Here is a 20,063-nt window from a genome sequence, read left to right as displayed (position 1 = left end):
TGAAGAAGGTCAACCACCACACCAGGGAGCCAAGAGTGCTTACAACTGCAAACAGGAGAATTGCATCCATCATCTTAGTGGAATCGAAGCACCCTCTCAATATAGAGGTGGACTGAATGTAACCATCCCAGGGTCCAAAGAATGGAGTAGAATATAGATTAGAGTGAACTTACTGATACTCTGTTCTGGAACTAATGTGATTAGTAATGGAAGTAAATGTAGCACTGAGATGGAGAAAGTGGCCATGGTAGTACTGAGGGTGGGAATGGGAAGAAGAGATGTGATGTGGGAGCATTTTCAGGACTTGGAGGTGTCCTGGGTGGTACTGCAGGGACAGTTTCTGTACATTGTATGTCTTCCCATGGCCCATTGGGTGGACTAGGGGAGAGTGTAAACTATAATGTGGACCACTGACCACGTGGTGCAGCAGTGCTCAGAAATGTATTCACCAAGTGAAATGAAGGTTCCATGATGATGGAGGAGGTTGTGGTTATGGGAGGAGTGGGGTGAGGGTCTGGGGGGTGTATGGAGACTCATATTTTTAATGTAACATTAAAAATAAATAAATTATTTAATTTTAAAAAATTACACCAAATGGCAATTGGTATTTACACAAAAGAATAAGTGGAGTCACAAATGGCAAATAAAAAACGGTTTTTATTTGCATCTTTCATTATTTAAAGATAACTTGAAACCAGTTTGAAATATTTTGAGTTAATTATGATCTAGGTCATAACTACTTAGTAAATTGCATAAAATAAGGCAATGTGAAATCAATGTGGTTGCCCCATTTGTTGGGTACAGCAAGTTCGCTCACTGTGAAATGCAAATTCTCATCTTTCCTCTGATTTTTTCTGACACTTTATGACTAAAGATGCCTTTTGCTCTCCCAGTATTAGGGTGTAATTCACCTTAGAATACCTCAGCACACACACCATGTTTCTATGACACAGAAAATAAGGAACCCCCTAAGTACAGTGAGCATCTACTCAGAAAATCCATCTTCCAGAGATGGCAACCTCAAGCTGTTCTGTTAATTTTTTCACCAGTCAACAATAGCCTCCACCAATAAGCACTATGAATGTTCCTGAAAAGAGTGGGACAGCAGCAGCTTGTCAGAATAACTGAAGTTAGAGTACTAGCATCCAAGATTCTGAGATTGGCTGGAGCAATTTAGAGCCCCGCCCTACCCATCACTCCCCCCCAACATGCACCCCTAAGGGGTGCCAGAGGCCTAGCGCTAAAAGAGCATGGTGCCCACCACTGGGCAGGAAGAGTATCAGCCTGGGACCCATCACAACCACCTCGGGGAGCCAGCAAGAGGCGGCTGCCCCACCTCAAAAGACAGGGCTTGGCTTCATCAAGCTTACAGAACAGGCTATGGGCAATATTTTGTACCTGACTGCTAATAACAAATTTTTAATAAATATCTGTATGTACGGCAGAATATGGACAGAGATTTATTTTCACCATTAAAAACTGTGGGGAAACAGCAGACCAATATCTACCTAAAACTCGGAATCTACCAGTGTCCAAGAGAAAGAACAATTGTGGATAACGACTTGGCCTGGATCAGATCCCAACAACCCATTATGGTTAAAGATTTGTCACTTTCTCCTTTTGGGTCTATCAGTTTGGAAGTCTTAAGAAATACTGGTAGGTGCATGCAAGTTTTTGATTGTTAAGCTTTTTATACCTATCAATAAAGACCACTGTTCTTTGTCCCTTTTAAGGCTTTCACCTTATTTCTATTTTGCTTGATAGATACAACAGGTACATAATTACGTATGTCAGAGTACTTGCACGGTATGGTTTTCTGTCTCACTGTTTTCTTTGATTGGTTTCTCTTATAAAATACATGAAATATACAAGATTAAAGTATAATGAACACCCACAAAGCCTTATAAAATCTGAAGATTATGCCTTATTTCCTTCAGAATTTACATCCTTGGCCATATTCTTAGCATCTCTGGAAAAGAAAACAGTACCAGTGTTTAGTACCAGTACCAGTGTTTAAGAAACAGAAATGTTTCCCAGATCCTCTGGAAGTGACTAAGCAATACCTTTGACTCCCCAAAGGCCTACCAGCCTCAGCTGTGTACCCCTGCCCCATCCCCACTCAGGTCCCCAAGTCTGGGGCCACTCTGATGCTAAGCTGCCCACACTTCCACACTTCTAATGCCTCAGTCTCCCCAGTGTTCCCGGGGGAAGCCCAAACCCCTAATAAGTGCTTTAGGACCTTCCAAAACTGGCTCTTGCTCACCTTATATGTTTCCAAGAATATATATTATATATATAAACCATGTTTTATTTACTTATCCATTGTCCTACTGATGGATATCTGAGTTGTTTTTAACTATAGGTTACCTATGTAAATAAAGCTCCTACACAACTCATTTTGTGGACATGTACAATCAATTCTCTAGGGTACCGGGGAAATTTCATAAGCTCAAAATGTGTTGTCATTTTCATGGTGATTTCTTCCTTGACCCACTGGTCATATAGAAAGTTGTGCAGTTTCTTGCGGTCACCCCTCGCGCTGAAGTGTGGTTTGCTGGCCTGGTGGGGGAGCAGCCGCGGCAGGCCAAGCTGCTGCCCCCATAATAGGGTGGCTGGTCGGACTCACCGCCACCCCTGAAGGGAGCTTGGCATGGGTGCAGAGTGCCCTCGGGTCTCCCCTTCTCGGCAGCCATGCTTCCGCGGCCGCCCCTCCTCCCGGATGGCGCCACACGATGCCTGTGGGGCGGCACCCTTCTTCTTCTTTCTCCCTGCGCAGGCGCAGGGTGGAAAATTCCAGTCTGCCCTTTTCCCCTCCCCCGGCAGCAGCAACAGCCAGGCGTGGGCGGAAAAATCCAGTCTGCCCTCCCCCCCCCCCCCAACAGCAGCAACAGCCAGGCGTGGGCGGGAAACTCAAGTCTGCCCTCCACCCCAGCAACAGCAGCCACCAATCCCTAAACCCTGCCCCTTCCCCCAGCAACAGCGACAGCCAATCCCTAATCACCACCCCTCCCCCGTCCAGTACCTCCCACTGACCTTTCACCAGCAACCAATCAGAACAGGGCATGGCTTTGACCAATCAGCCTTCCCCAGCCCCTATAAAACTGTTGCCTCTCCCTCAATAAAGTGGACTTGCATGTTTACCTTGTCTCCGCGGTAGTTCTTCTGCCGTGCGCCCTCCAGTCCTGAGAGCCCCCGACAAGGGCCTGGCCTCCCTTGTCCCCAGTTCATCGCCTGCTTCTCTGGGCGACCTCTTCATCGCCGGCTTCGCCGGGCGACCCCGTCAGCCGAACTGCGCAACCCCTGTGAGACCGACCCCTCGTCTGCTGCCGGACCGACCCCTCATCCCAAGTGGGACTGACCCCTCGTCCCAAGCGGGACCAACCCCTCGTCCAAAGCTGGACCGACCCCTCGTCCGCAGCCAGACCCCACCTCTACCGACCGAGCAAGCCGCCGCAGTTTCTAAGCACTTGGAGAGATTTTTAGTTACCTGTTATTGAATTCTAATTTAATTACACAATGGTCAGCAAACAAACTGTATGATTTTCATCTCTAAAATGACTGAGATTTGTGTTATGATCAAGTACATAGTAATTTTATAAAATTTCATTGGCATTGTGTGAAAAGAGGGTTTATTCTGCAGTTATCTGATATATCCTTCTCTACATATTGATCAGGTTAAGTTGGTTTCTTATATTGTTTGACTATTTTATATTGTTACTAAATTTTTTAAAAATCTGTTTTCTTTTGTTTGTTTTAAATAGAGAATTAACCACATGTTTGTATACTGACGGGAATGATCCAATAGAAACAGAAGTATGAAAATGGAAGAGACAGAGGAGAAATTTGCCAACAAAAAGTCGAGGAGACAAAGAGGGGATGGGATCTGGGGCAGACAATGACAGGGCCATGGTGTGCAGTGTGTGGTCGTGGACTCCAGGAGCTGGGAACCTGTGGACATTCCCTCCTGACTACTTGAGGTCCAAGTGAGGAAGCAAGCAAGACCATTCAGGTTTTAGGCATCTGTTGTCTCTTTCTGGACTAGAGGGAGGTGGAGGAAAGCAGAATCCTGACTGCAGACAAGTGGGAAATAGATGACGAACTACTCACAGCTTCCAGTCCTAACGACACTGACAGAGTCTCCAATCTTACTGAGAAGATGAGCCTACGTGATCTTCTCACCATCACCGTGAGGGGCTGGTTCAAGGGTAATGCTTTAAGCACCTGGCCATTTAAGATGACTCCCAAGTTCTCAACTGTAAGATATGCAGTGCATCAATCTGCCCACTGGCAGCACTGTTCCCCACAAAAGAAAAGTGAAGATCAAATGCTTCCTCAAAAAGGAGATGAAACTATACACCAACGTGATGGCCAGACTCCCTTCATCAACCCAAGGCTGTATTTTTCAGAAGTCAAAATGGGTCATGAGGTCAAGTCAGGGGTCATTTTCAAATAAGGAAACAATACAATAGAATAGGACTTATCCAAAATATGTTGCACATATTTCTAGGACATTTATGGGTTCCACTAATGGATCTTGCCTCAATGTCTCCTGGCTTATGTCAACTTGGATACCACAAATTTTGCCTCACAGGAAAAGCATCTTAGCATCCACATTCTCAAAGTCAAAACCATGCTTTTTTTCTGTACCTAGTTCAACTGCAGATATCACCAATTCTTATATGTAACAAAATCAAAGCAGACACAACTACTTTTTCCGACTATTTCCCTAATGATGACAACTCTTGGCTATGAAACATATGTTAGAATCATTTTCCAACTGCATTTCTATTCCTGTACTTGAGAATCAGATGTGTCAACACTGCACACCTAGATTCTCAAATGATGAGACTTCTGTTTCTTTTATAAACATCCACTGCCTTCTCCTATCCGGCTTGTACGCAGGATGGCCACTTACCCACACATGTAAATAGAGCCGCTTGCATGGAGGAGGATTCTCACCACCTGCTTGCAGTGAAGCCGGATGTTGTCTTGCACATCCTTGGCTGGGGCATCCTCCCCCACAGGCACATCTCTCGAGAAGAAAACCTTCAGGTCAGTTAAGACCCCACACTTAGGAAAATGGCTGAGCTCCTCTCTGAAAGAGAACACATAATGAATGGGTCACTGGCAGGTTGGTAACTTAAGCTAAAAGCACCTGAATGATGGAGAGCAGGTAGTTCAGTGGTTTGAGCGCCTACTTCCTACCTCCAAGGTCCGCATCTGATATCCAACTGGTACCTGCTAAAAAATAATTTTAAAAATTAAAAAAAAAAAAACAACACCTGACTTTAAAAATTATACACTCAGTGGTTGAGCATTAAAATCCTAGAACTGTGGCATACCCGAATAATCTCTGTTCTTATGCCTGCAGCCAAAGAACAGCCACATTGCTCCAAAGTTTCCATCAGGATGTTGTTCCTGTTGTTCTCTAAGTGAAAAACACAGTAATGATGTTTTACATAAACATGTAAAACCAGTCTCTTTCTCTCATCAGGAAACACCACCACCAAACCCAGGGTGTGTAAAAGTCATCTTTGCACTCATTGAAGTTCATTCACTCAATTCACATGCACTACCCACAGGGTGATGTGGCCACTCCTGCAAACACAAAGCTAGGGCAGCACCTCCAGGAACCCCAGCTGTCTATGTGGTAGCCAGGGGCCTTGTGGCATGTGTCCAAAGAGAGTATAAGCACTACATTGGGAAACCTACACCAATTTCTACATTAAATAATGTTAGCAGCAACTTTTATGAATAAAATTAAGTCTCAATTACTATTGGAGATGTGGTACAGGGAGCCTGGCCTTTAAAAGGTGGAACAACAACAATCTATTTTAAAAAGTATTTCTGAAATAATGAACACATTGAATATGTCCATTTATATCACTCATTTGCTTTTCTAAGGAAAAACTAAAAAACAAAATAAAAAAAAACAAAACAAAAACAAAAAAACCCAAAACAACTTTGTCCAAAAGGGCACTATTCCACTATCTAGGGAATAGTATATACAAACTGTTGACACTTCACAAATCTGGAGATATGCATGATTCTACATATTTTTAAAAATATTTGATAGTTCTCTTTGGATACACCTATTGATATCATCCTGTTAAAATTCCTGATGGTTGGGGTTTAACTTTGAAAGTTCTGGGGAACTAGATCTCTGCTATGATTGTTTTCTTCATCACACCAGGAAGGTAAACCACAGTACTATTTTAAAAAAATGAAAAACAAAAGTGGTACACTAAAAAAGAAAGTTCCACTACAGAGCAAAGTCCCTCTACTATGGTACTTACTATTCCCTGTGGTGACAATTTATTTTATGCTATTCAATTTGATAATTTTTAAAAATAAGTTTCACAACCAAAGGGAAAGATGCTAAGAAGTACCACAGAAATAACAAAAAATGGCTACTATGTATTCATTCCCACAACCACAAGGTTGTGGCCCTTGGAGCCTAAAGGGGCTAGGCCAGCTCTGGAACCCACCATTATAATGGGAACTGAAGGGTCATTTGGTAAGTGAAAAGAATTTGTTGCTCCAAGAGAGATGGATATCTGGAATATTAAAGCAACCGTGATGACAAGTTTGAAGGAAAACATAGGCAAAAGCAGATAAGCAAGATTATCTTTGTGAAAGAAATCAGAAAGCACAAATTCTCTTTCAAGTATCATCAATCAAATAGCAGCATTAAATCTTATTGAAGCCATAAGTGGGTCTGTTACTACACAGAACTAAACAAGTCTGTCTTGCACATTTTTCTTTTCTATCTAAATCAGAAGTGTTTCCAAATTGAGAGACATGTTATTTTCGAGGAAGATCACTGAACAAATAATCATCAAATTCTTCTTCCAGGCTCATGGATAAGAGCTCTCTAGTAAGCAACCCATAATATACACTAGGGAGAGACACAAAAAGTCTAGATCAGATGGCAGTTTTAAATAGAACGGTGGGATTCTACTCTACACTGGAAGGTGGAATCATCTTACACATTTCAGCCTTTAATTCAGGGAAAACTGTATGAAGTTCATCAACAGATTGAACACCGTAACTTTTAAATGAAGACTTTATTTAAAATGACACTGCATTTGTAATGTTGTGTTGACCTATAGGACTGACTCCTCTATGTACAGTTTCACTAAGGCACTCGATAGAAGTGGCCCAGCGGAGGCAGGACTGAGTAAAGCAAAGTCCCTGTCTTCATATACCTTACATTCCAGCAGAAAGAACACCTGTCAACAGGCTGGTGGGGAGCGCTAAGTCCTTTGAATGAAAGCACATGGGGAATGGAGCTGCTGACTTAGCTTAACTGTGGGAGAAGACATCTGTCCCTGGTGTCTGATGGGATAGAGTTCCTGGCAGAGGGCAAACCTTCTACATTTTAGGGATGGTAAAGAGACCAGAATACTAGTCAGCTCTTGCTGCAGTGACAACCAACCCCCAAATCTGAAATGGCTTAAAGAGCCAACACTAATGTCTGGCTTTGATACATGAAGGCTGCAGTCTGGCTGTGGCTCTGCACCCTGGAGCTCCTAAAGCAGCAGCCCTGAACAGGATGACCTGTGTCCTTAAGACAGAGAAGAGAGAGGGCAAGACACAACATGACATCATGCCACGTGGAGTGCGCCTGCTCAGATGAGGCAGGCATCCTGTCTCTCCCATCTCTCTGGCCAAAGCTGGTCATACAAATGAGCTAAACATCAACGGGCAGAGAGACCCACTTCCATGGACAGGAAGGGTGCAGGGTGGGTGTGGAGTGTGTGAGCTTTAATGGTCAATGGTGATGGAGAATTTATGTGCCAATCTGCTAGGACACAGTACCCAGTTATTTAATCCAATGCTAGTCTAGGTGTCACAGTGTACAGGTGCCTATCATTTGCAATTAGTGGACTTGAAGGTTAACCTTGAGCATCACTCTTGCCTGAGTTCCCAGGCTCCTGGTCTGTGCTAAGATTTCACTTTTTGATCCCCACAATGCTGTGAGCCAATTCCTTGAACTGCATATCTTTACAGATGTGTCTGTGCATATACATCCTATTGTTTCTTTTCTCTGGAGAAGGCGGGCTGAGGGCAAATACCTCTCATGAGCAGGAGTTGTGTGTGGGGGTATGGCAACAGTGGCCTCACCCACCTCAGAATCGTAGCAGAATGGGTATCATGAGATGAACCAACACTGACATTCTCTACACCGTACTCTACTACATACAGCAAACTCAAGAAGGTTTTCAATTGTATGCTTTATACCTGCAGCTCCAGTGCCTGCATATAGGGTGGGCCATGAAAATCTGTTGAGATGGGGAGGGGAGGAAAGAGTGTGTGGAAGGTAACCCATGTTTAGTACTTAGAATACTTAAAAAAAACAAACTTATTGGAGACACCTGGCTATTTTTATACCTTATAGATAACTCAACTGTTCCTATATTATCCCAACATCACAAAGTGATGCAGTAATTCTAGGTCAGTCTTAGAGTATTTCTTCACAAAGGGAATAGGTTCCTCAGTTCCCAGTTTTCCATTCATGCCTAAGGAACCTGGGGATGTCCTGTCTCTAATGCAGTAATCTGCTTTTTGGAGGTGAGGGGAGGTTGGGAGGGTGAAGAATATACTCAAGACTGTAAAGAACCTCTCTATTCCAGGTAGATGAGGAAAATATAAAGCTAAAGGACCTTTCCAAGCCATTGATTTCCCTTAAATCCTCTCAAATAAACACTTTCCAATAATACCCCTTGGGGCTGTGAACTTTCAACTCCGAGGATGGACATCAAGAAGCCAAAATGATCCTAAGATAAAGCGAGAGATGATGCATTTCTTAAATTAGCTGGGAGAAGACTTCATGAAGGATCTTCGTTGTTTTTTCCATTTCAACCATCCTTATGGGCCAGGAGGACCATCTTTAAATTGTTCCTACACATGGGTATCAAACGAGATTGTGCTGAGTGCTGGAACAAAACACAAAATACGTAAAAAAGTACAGATGTAAGTAAGTCCACAATTTGTTCAGAAAATCAAGCATATTTTTCTCCTAGGTGTTTTAAAAGTCATTTCTTCTCACTAACAGTACTAATTCAGATCCTATGTACCACGGCCATGACAAAAAACAAAGAAATAGGGATGGGGAGCTCTTACTACCCAAAATGGAAAACTATAAAATTTGTGTCTTACACATTTAGAAAAATACATGAGTCAGCTTTGGGCTGCACAGTTGAAACATTAAAAAGTATATTCAGAGGAAATGAAAATAAATAATTTCCTATCCTTACAATAGAGATTTTATAATTAAGAGTACAGCATAAATTTTCCTTTGAATAATCTAATGACAATGGCTATCATTTTTTTCTCTCCCGGAGAGGCAAAGAGAATTCTAGCGGTGCTGCAACCACACACTCTCCACGCACCTCAGGTGCCAGGGCTCCTCCGTCATCTGTGAGTGCTGCACGTGCACTTGGCTGAAGAATCGAGGCCACCAGCATGGCCAGCCAGCCTGTACAGACTCCCTTCCACAAAACCACTGTCATGGCCTTAGAGAACAACTCCACGATGTTAAAAACAACATGAAGCTTCCCTGGGTAAAATAAACTTGAGCTGCAAAGCCACATAGGTAAGTTCTTAGAATCTGTATTAGGATTCTAAGCCCCTCTCATTATTGCAGTGGGGGAGTATTTCCATGTGGTCTTCAATCGACCTGTTTACGCCCCATGAGAAGAAAGCAATTTTGCTTCCTAAACATTTCTTGCCTTCTTTTACAATACCACTCAGGAAAAGTTTCCTTTACTTCTTGGCCTTCCAGACTAGAGAAGATTTACAACTACTGACTCACCCTTGAAGGTTTCCTTGTGAAGACCCACAGGACATCCATTTAGACTTTGTGAATGACCAGGGGCAAATCCTGACACAGACCCCATAGATTAGTTACTGTTGAGTTGGTAAAATATTAAAGTGCCTGAGGGACAACATGTAGAAAGCTACAAATTCAAACTGGAAATAGCTTTTAAAGATACAGTGCAAGCCAGATCAGGTAGGCATTCTGGAGTTAATCCTCAATCAACAAAGCATGTGACACCTTCTATCACAGAGGAGCAAAGGGTAGAGCAAGATGGGAAATGGTGGTGACCACAAAACGGAGGCCAGGCGAAGGGGCTGCCTGCCCCATGCAGGGGAACCAGTGCTTCATGGGGGCCTTCCAGGCTCTCCCTGCCCCACCAGCCAGCCAACATGGGGGATAGCCAGTAAAGGAGGCAGGTGGAAGAAAGCGAGGCTTGCAATTCTAAGTGGAGAAACATGGAATTGGATCCAGAACAAGAGAAGATTTCAAACTTTATGAACTCCTGGAGGACAGGAGCTTGTTAGATATGTCTTCTTCATACCTAAAATTGGGTATGCTTTCACTGAATGACATGAAATTAGTAGACACTAAGGATTTAAAAGATTGAGTCTTACAAGATTTTAATAAAAAAATAAAAGATGCCATATTGTACTATGTTAACAAATATTAGCACCTTGAGAGTGAAAAAAAAATAAAAAGTATTAGTACCTTACACAGGAATATGGTCTGGGTTGAAGCTTGGGAAAATGTTCTAGAAACAAAATTAAAATAAGCAATTATTAATTCACTGATAAATTAGTGATAATTGGAATTAACCTTATAGCTGAGGGATAAAAAAACTGATTCCTGTTCACACATAATTCATGGTTTAGTTTCAAATCATACTTGAGAGCACATATAAATTCACTGTGACTAAGAGAAGTATTATTGGGAATTTTTTCCCAATACCTAAAATTAAAGCCAGATACATTGTACTTCCTTGCTCTGAAATCAGTACTTCTACCCAAATGTGGGATTCTGAACCCAGAGAATACTGAGAAAGGGGTCTGTGCAAGGACTTCAGATCAAGGCCCTAGGCATCTATGCATATGTGCAGCTCTTTGGTGAAAGGTGTCCAGAGACTTCAGATTTGAAATAACATCATGGCCCCCCCACCCCTGAAGATTAAAGACCACTATTTTAAGGATTCTGAGAAATATTTAGGATTGAACATTTCTTTGTTTGTATATATCATGAATAAAAAAGTACTGAACATTTTAAAACCAAATATCCAGAAAGCCAGTGGTTACAGAATACATACGTGCTCTTTTAAAAGCATGTTAAAGAAGCAATATGAAAATAAAGTGTCCAAACTGACACTTCAGAATTTTCAGTTTGATATTATGTTTTTTAAGTTATTTAAGCAAAAATGTGAAAAGACATTTCTAAACTGGCTTAGTTCTAATTAATACCACAATAAGGTTTCAGAGGGCTCAATTTCATATTAAATTTCAGATAAATAATTTAAAATATTAAAAACCAATGACTTTTTTGCATGACTAGTTAATAAATGCTATTTTTATAACACTAGAAAATGTAACAGAACATCCACAAAAGGGACTGGAACACAGCCACACGTGACTGGGCTTTCTGAGGCCCCTTACAGCTTCTTTCCAGGGTTCTCACTGCTACCCGCCCCCATGTTAGTGGCGTAAGGCTGAGCTGCAAAGGGTCGGAGAGCTGGTCTGAGTATGGGAAGTGGAAAAGCTGCCTTGCCTGGCAGCACTTCCTAACCACTGAGGGGAGGAGGAGGAAGGACACAAAGGCAGACAAGGTAGAGCAAGCAGGGCCCAACTGCAAAGGCCAGTGCCCTGAACTTTCCCAAGCACCGAGAAGGAGCATGCAGGTCTAACAGTAAGAAGGATGATACACTTTTTGCTGTCACCAAAGACACCTGCAAACACTGAAGACTTCAGTGCTTTACACTACAGGAAAACAGAGATGACACAATTAGAAGTACAGGGAAGTAGTAAGGGTTTAAATACCTTCAGACACTCTTACAGTCATCATCTGTACCTAGAAGATACAGAGGCCATAAGGGTAAAATTTGGAATACTCTGTGATGGGCTCTCCAAGCTTCACCACCTGGAAGACCCAAGTAAGTGGATTTCCAGGGGGATGTTGTGAGTGACCCTTTGGCCTAAGAAAGAAGTGCTCTGTCTCAACCTGCTTGGATCGGACATGTCCACATTCTGGATGAAGCACGCACACTGATGTAACCTCTGTCAATTACCTCATTTCATTAACTTTAAAAGAGACAATTTGGGGGAAGCTCATTTTCAGAGAAAACTTGGCTAAATGACCTTTAAGAAATACAGCTAAACTCACTAAGATGTTAAATTCTCAGAATGATGAGGAAGAGTAAAGACTGACCACTGGTGGGAGAATCAGGACATAAAATAGCTTGGAAGAGGGACTCTCACTTCTAGAAGGCAGCCTGGAGATCACAGCACCCTGAAGACAACATGTAAGACCTTTACTGATCATAATTTAATTCTGTTGAGTTCTCATTATGGCTGTATAAAATTCCACAGGGTAATAAAGAGCAGCAACTTCTCTTTACTACAAAAAGATTACCCACACATCCGTGCAGTCGGAGACTGAGGCCACTCAACCAGTAGCACTGGAAGCGGTGGCCAACAAGATGGAAGGCGTGGAGGAGGCCCAGCAAGCCAAGGCCAGCATGATCTTAAAATACCTGTCAGGTATGTCGGGACATGTCCTCAAGAAGTCTAAAAGTCAAGAGTCTGTTTCTGGACACACCTGTTTTTGTCTCAGCTGGTGATTTTGACTGGCATTTTCTACAGGCATTTACAATATGCCTGTGGCAGGTAAGCTATTGGGTCAAGATGACGTCTGCTCAAGGGCTTACAGGTGGATGGGCTAACCACTCCAGCAGGGGACCCAGGCTATCAGGGGCTTCCAAATAAGGCATGACTTCCAGAGGGCAAAGCTAAGCTTCAAGTTGGAGATAAGACACAAGGGCAGTGACAATGTCTAAATGGATGGCATAGTATCCATGAAGGCATGAAAGGCAGTCTTAAGAATCTCTGCCTAAAACACCAGAGACTGACAGATTGCATGGATTCCTTAAAGCACTGACGCCAGTGCTGAATGGAGAATAAGCACTCGGGAAAAGGCTGCTGAATGAATGCATGCCCCAGATGTCTGTATAGACCTTTGGTAAGATAATAAAGGGTTTACCAATATCACTTGGGATCACAAAGTCTGAAGTACTAAAATGTCCTATAATATAGGCTAAAACAGTGGCATTTATAAATCTTTTAAGATATATTTTCCTTTCAGAACTATTGAAATTTTATAAAACTCAAAAATGTGACTGTCCTATTTTGGAAAACAAGCTGACGAACATTTACTAAATTAATAAAATTTTTAAGAAGCAATTTTACTTCAAGGGATTTGCTTACAAAAATTCTTCAAACACAAGACTGTCCAACTAGACACTTTTCTTTAGGAATCAGAAACTGAAAATAAACCAATTGCTCTGATTAAATCAATAATTATTGTATATCCAAAACAGTTTGTAAAAAGTTTTCTAATATCTTTTCGTGTTGTGTTCTCTAGAGCTCTTGATTTCTTTTCTAAGTTAAAAGAGACAAATTACAGGACAACATCTGGAGTATGGTAGCCCATTATTTTCTTAGTAAAACAAAATTCAACTGTTAATTCTGAAGGTTTGATTATAAAGGACTTTCATTTTCTGAGTTAAACATTTGTTTTTTGAAATTTTTTAGAATGAGCATATTATCTTTACACTCAAGGGAAAATATGTATCTATGCTTCATAAAATCTTTTAAAAATGATAGAATTGAACTAAAATTGTGAATTTATTGAATTTAATCAAGAAGCTCTCCTCAAGGGGAATTCTGAGTAGTTAAGAAATTTTTAAAGTAGTTCTTTGTATAACACTGACATCTAGTGGATCTATCTCCAAATTCATATAAGTAGCAATAGAGTCTACCAAAACCTTCAATTTCTAATTGAAAATTCTGGTTCAGCAATAACTATATACTATTCCAAAATGGGAAGCTAATTTTTACAAGTGGTGGCAACGAGAGAGAGAAAAACAAAAAGAATCACACCTAAGCCCCTAAGCTCCTATTAGCTTCCTGCCATGAATTAGAATGAGAAAAACTGGCACTGTGTAGCTGGTTAACCTAAAAAGTTAAGTAGGGCCATTTTCATCATGTTTAATGTTTTATACAAAGTTAATGACTGGTAACATCAAGTCTAACCTTAAAAATCCTATTTCAAAAGAAAATTTAAAAATTTCATTATAAATACAATATAAAAATATCTGCCTGTGACAATTATAAATATACCACACACTCTTGGGAACTAAGTGTGCAAACATGTTGCAAAGAATACATTTTTTGAGCCCCGAACAGGCAAATAAATACCAAACCTCCTTAATAAATCTTATACAGACCTAAGCATATTTTTTAACCATTACCTGAAGACCAAAGAAAAATATCTTTTTAGGAATTGCTGTATTTCAAGGCACCAGGTAAAGATGAATTGGAGAAAACGCTCAGGTATATGCTGGCATAAGGCTGCTCCTTTTCAAGTCAAGACAGGAAAGAAGTTCATGACAAAGAAAAGAAAGAAGAAAACAGTGTGCATTCCAAAAAACACAACCAACTGTACTATTTTACATTAGTGTGCTATCCAAGTGCAATTATGATTTGGAGCAATGCTGATTTAGCCAAAGCATTTCCCCCAAATGAAAACAACCCAAGAGGCAACCTTACAAAAAGAGAATAATTACAAATTCAACAGCACTATCACATGAGCCTTACCTACCAAATCTAGGTGTGCCATTGACAAGAAAGGAGACATCTAAAACAAGGAACAAAGCCTATGGATGGCAGCAGCCCCTTAGAATGGGTAATGCACAACTCAAAAGTAAACTGAGAACTGAATGATTTCAAGTTCATTCTAGGCAAACAATCAATGTGAATTTAAGTTTTAAAAAAGAAACTTTTAATTATGAAAAATTCAATGAATGTTATATACTAAATAAGTGCTGATAAGTATGCTAAGAATGATCCATAATAGGAATACAATGAAAAAATGGTTCTAGGCTGTTGCTTCCCAAAGACAACAGTTAAACTTTCAATGCCCAGAAAGTGTCCAAAAAGTAGGAAGTCCACTATCATCTCATGCTGTATCATTCACGCAAAAGCTAAAGCACGGGAGAGCCTGGGAGGAAGGGCAGGCACCTTGCCCTGAAGCACACACGGCCTAGGCACCTTGCCCTAGAAGCACACATGGCCTAGCAAGCTTGCAGGGCATGCTCTTGTGGTCAGTTCCAGCCCACAGGCCCAGTAAGTCATGTCGTCAGGGCTGCAGCACCTGTCTTCCTCGTGTCTTCCTTGATTTCAAGAATCAAGAAGACATAGTCTTCTTTTCTGTCCGCAAGGTGCAGTCTCTGGAGAAGGTGCTGCACCTCAGAATCACTGTTAGGACACATCACATGAAGGAATCTCTGGGTGAAAGGAAAAAAATTGGTTTTCTAGAGAAGAACCAGAGACCAAAAAAAAAAAATTCCTCAGGAATTGGAGTATACAATGTTTTATTATATAAACACGTTAACAAATGGACAAAGGAATAAAAGAATTCTACCCACAATAACAACAAATAAATAGCTGTAACTAACCAAAAGAACATATTTTTATTAGGAGCTATTTTTAAAGAGAAACTTGAGAGGTATCTAATGTTTTGCTTTATGAAATTGTGTATTGGAGAGAATGGAAATTAAGACCTTCCTCATTTTCCACAGAATAAGGTGTGTCAGCAAGCAGCGGTTTGAACAATCCATGTAAAATCTTGTTCTTATAAACCCAAACACACAAAATATGAGCAAAAGAACTAATTAAGGGCATCAGCATGGCTCTCAATTTCATTTTCTTTACTTTGCTTCCTCCCTTTAATGGAGAAGAGGGATAGACACTATTTTTCCTTGGTGAGCATAAAATGCTGTACTTGCAGCAAATGGGGGCTGGAGAAGGAGCTGCCCTAATATTTGGGGCCCAGGGACCCAGGAAGGAGGCAGACTCAGCAAGTGGTCACCCCAGGCTCCTTTGTGTCAAAACTGCCAAACGTCAGCACAGAATATAAAATGCCATGGTTTTTATAGTATAAAGATATGATAATATGGCTTATTCAAAAGGTGGAAACAAACATGGAGCTACTCACTAGAATGCAAGCAAAAACACCCAGCTGTGACAACTGTTATATTTCCCTCCTATTTGGAAGTTGAACTAAATCCAAGTGGAGAGACATGACATGCTTTTACTCCCCTGAAAAGCACAACCCCTTGAAATCTGAGGACCTACATCAAACAATGGCCTGAAGTAAATGACTGAAGATGCACTCGAGCACTGAAGTTTCAGGATCACACACCAAGTTTTGGAGTTGAGGTCCATGGATTTGGGTGGGAGTGTGTGTGGGAGGAAGGGAGTTAAAAGTGGTAGTACATGAGCCCCCAAAAGTATTTGCAAAAGGTTTTATATAATATCGTACCATTTTTCTGCAAAGAAGGTCATAATTTCTTCCCTGATCTCAAAGGAATCTGAGAACCACAGCCTGAGAAATTAACCTTGACGTGACTGTCTAGAGTCAGCTCTATTTCTAACAAGCTGGTCAACCTGAGATGATAAAGGTCTTTCCTGGGTCTCTTATATGTAAAGGTTTGTTCTGATTCCTTTGCTCTTTCAGGGTTTAATGAGGAAGGCAGCAGCACTGTTCAACTGTTAAATCATTTCAAGGGTCACCTGTCACCTGCACTTCTGCACATCATGGAAGGGAAACAGGCATGAGGGAGGGGAAGACAAGCTGACAGATCAAGGACCACAAGGCCAGATGTGCTCAGAAACCTCGTCTTTCTGCCTGTGTAAGAGCATACCCTGCCTGCCTCTTTCTTAAGAGAACTGTCCAGAAAATTCAACTGTGCTGAGAAATCACCTGTAACTTACAGAAATGTCCAATTCTAACAGCAGAGGGGATTTTATGGCATCATCTGTAGTGAGTTGAACTGCCTTTGAAATTGGAACTTGAAAAACTGAATTCACTGACATCACAGATGCTTGGCTTTTCCCCTTGAAAGACAAAAGGTGTGACACATAACTCAATAAAATTTTCAATTATACCAGTGCTAAACCAAGTAGCTTACCTATGGGATCTTATAAAATGCCCTGGCCATTTAAGCATTGTCTTCTAGGGTAAATGACTACAGACATTATTTTTCAAAAACTTACTCATTCATAAAGAAGCTTATGTATATTTCTAAGTACTTGTCTAGTAGACATTGGAATTTCTGAAATATATACTGAGAACACCAGAAGCTAGCATTTTCCAGAAAAGGCCTAGTAGTCTTCTAATTAACTATGAAGAAGGAAATGGTATTCATGTCAATGTTTCAGGAAAGGTGTCCTATAAGAAAGGACAGATGTTTCAAGATGGCTAGAACGTGTATGGACAGATGGTCATGGAAACTGAATTCTTGTATTTTATCTAGTTTTCTTCACCTTACATGTAACTACTCCACGTGATTCGTGGCTCCCACACAGGACAACACAGGTCTCAGGTAACCACAAAGAAATCCAATTCTGTACTAGAACTCCACCCCTTTCCTAACTAGTTGTTCAAGTTTTAAACTAGAAAACTACAGGTTAAGAGGTGCTAGTCACTTAACTTTGCAAAGTGTTAGTGGGAAGCTGGGAGAGGGGTCAGGGCAGGAGTAGAATGTGGCAAGGACCATGAGGCACCACCCACCTGCTTTCAGTCTCCAGCAAAGGCAGGGGCACTGCCCGGACATGGCCCTCGGCACCAGGCACCCGAGAGCCTTCAGCACCTCAGCTCACACCCCTGCTCAGAGACAGCCCATGTCCAAGCACCTATCCATGACCATAAAGGCACAGCGCCTCTGTGCCTCTGAAGGTCCACATAGCTCCAGAGACCCCGTGGGCATGGCAGGGACTTTGCTGAGCCTGCATCACAGCTCAGCGACTCACAGTGGACAGTGCCGCCAACCCTCCATTCCTCAGGGATGCCCTAAGATGCACCTCATAGCCTGACTTCCAGAACCCAGGTTGTGAAAACTGTGCCAGAGAGGCCCAAGAAAGAAGCTAGAGTTGGAGTTTGGAGCTGAAGGCCAGAGGATGGGACTCTCATCTCCTGAAGCCTGAGGGGAGAGAAAGCTAAAACCAGCCTTACATGGGAGAGAAGGGGACCCTGACACATGGGAGAGGCCCCCGCAGCTGAACATCTTGAGTCCTTTCACCCCTTAAGCCAAAAGGATGCAGATGGAGATGCTCTGTGACAACACCAGAGGGCAGTTATCAAGGCCACCAAGACCAAGCTGGGGACAGCAGCATGAGTCTGAGGGGTTCAGTGGGGGCTCCCCACAGTCCAGGTGACAGTACATAGCCAGCCATACCAGGTCGCACAATTACCTCAGTAAGTGGGAGGGCTGGAGTGGCCTGACCCTTAGAATTAATGGAGATGGCCAAGAGGACTAAGAGGCTCTAGGGCCAAAAACAAATGAGCAGCCAACAAGGGCACTGGATCAATACTTAAAATGAAGACAAATCAAGGGTGGATGACCAGAAACTGAGGGCAGCTGCCTAAGATCCCAGTCCTTGTCCAGCTTCCAGTCCTAGAGTTCAGTGACTGAAGGAGAGAGCAGTCCCAAGGGAAGGACTCTGCATTCAGTAAGGATTCCCAGTCCCTTCAGAGGGAAAATGGAGCTACCAAATGCTTCAAGAGTGTTAAGAGAAGGACCGTGCTGATGTTGATACCCGGGGATCAAGAGGGTCCCTGTGGCCCACTGACCAGAGTAAGAACAGTTGGGGCCAGGCAGTAAGGGCAGTTCTGTCCCAGTCCAATCCAGTAGGTCCACGGAAGGCAAGACCCCACAGGGGTCATTTCCTGAGCCTTTGAATGTATAATCAGAATCATCACACCCGGGCGTTGGTACCAGCCAACACTGAACCCCTGACCTGTGGGTAGAGTGATCATGGTGGAGAAGTCCAAGAGGAAGACTCCGAATTTCACACCACTCTTCCTCCCACTAAGATAGAATTTTTTTAAAAAAAAGCATATATGTAACACTCTGGGAAAAATGGTAGAAATCAATAAGATCCTCAAAAACCTAAAGGTTATGGGGGAGCGTCTCCACCACATCTCCATTTAATTTGCTGATCTGGTCTCTGTGAATACCAGATGGATTCTGGGGATTGAGCTACTGCAAACTCAACTAGTAGTTCCAACGGTGGCCTCCATGTCAGATATGATTTCTTTGCTAAGGCAGACTGACTTGGCCTCAGGTCCATGGGATGTAGCCACTGATTTACCCAATGCACCCTTTCTACCATTCCTACAATGAAAGAGGATTAGATTCAGTTCACATTCACTTGGAACAGACAAGGGCATACATTCACAATTCTGCCCCAGGACTGTGATAGTGCACTTACCTGCTCTTACATAAGATAGGCTAAATAAATCTGGAGCATCTGGACATTCAGCAGAACAGTGTACTAGCTCACTACATCAATGACATTATGCCAATCAGACAGTGAGCAAGCAGCAGCTCACAGGGCAGCACCCAGGAGGTGGGAAGTCAACCTTAGTGAGGCAGACTGAGTGGCCGCCACATCCATGCTACCTTTAGAGCCTAAGTCCAGTAGTCTGGTAGGCAGGACATCCCATCCCAAGTCAACAACGTAGTACTGCATCTTGGATCTCACTCCACGCAGAAACAAGTCTGGAGGGCCTCTTCAGGCTCTGGGGCAGCCCGTTCCACACCTGGGAGCAGAAAGGCTGCTTGAGTGGAGCAGGCCCAGGTGACTGTGCTCTAAAAGGTCCTGTTGCTGCCCTGAACTACACAGTAGAGAAGACCGCATGCTTTTACGGGTCAGTGATGGGGCAAAGATGCCATGCAGGTGAGCCCCAAGGGGAGTATCTCAGTGCAGGCCCCAGCATTCTGGAGCAGGGCCATGCTAACTGCAGCAGAGAATTACAGTCTTTTGAAATCCACTCCTGATAGGTACAACAGGGCCCTGGGAGAGAGAGAGCATCTGAGCAAGGCCCACAGTGGGATCACAAGTCCAGGACTGCCCATCACAAAAGCTGTGGGAACTGCCAAGCCAGGGTGGGCCAACTCAGCAGCAATCCCTTT

The 20,063-nt window shown here is 42.5% G+C and overlaps 2 long non-coding RNA genes across 2 annotated transcripts in view; both read right to left on the bottom strand.

The window, feature by feature from the left end:
• Positions 1-20,063, bottom strand: part of LOC139436277 (uncharacterized) — a 107,425-nt gene that overhangs the window by 73,994 nt on the left and 13,368 nt on the right. Inside the window, exons 8-10 of the long non-coding RNA XR_011645422.1 lie at positions 5,343-19,690; positions 5,206-5,241; positions 4,916-5,095 (exon numbers count right to left, since the gene is read on the bottom strand). This is a non-coding gene — a long non-coding RNA (uncharacterized lncRNA). The remainder of the gene's footprint in view (positions 1-4,915; positions 5,096-5,205; positions 5,242-5,342; positions 19,691-20,063) is intronic.
• LOC139436281 (uncharacterized) lies at positions 638-2,914 on the bottom strand. The gene is made up of 2 exons (XR_011645435.1): positions 2,627-2,914; positions 638-1,969 (listed from the first exon to the last, which is right to left on the bottom strand). It is a non-coding gene; the product is annotated as an uncharacterized lncRNA (long non-coding RNA).

Source organism: Dasypus novemcinctus, chromosome 2 (genome assembly GCF_030445035.2).
Source record: "Dasypus novemcinctus isolate mDasNov1 chromosome 2, mDasNov1.1.hap2, whole genome shotgun sequence".
In the NCBI taxonomy this organism is placed as follows: Eukaryota; Metazoa; Chordata; class Mammalia; order Cingulata; family Dasypodidae; genus Dasypus; species Dasypus novemcinctus.
This window is presented reverse-complemented; position numbering and strand designations above follow the sequence as displayed.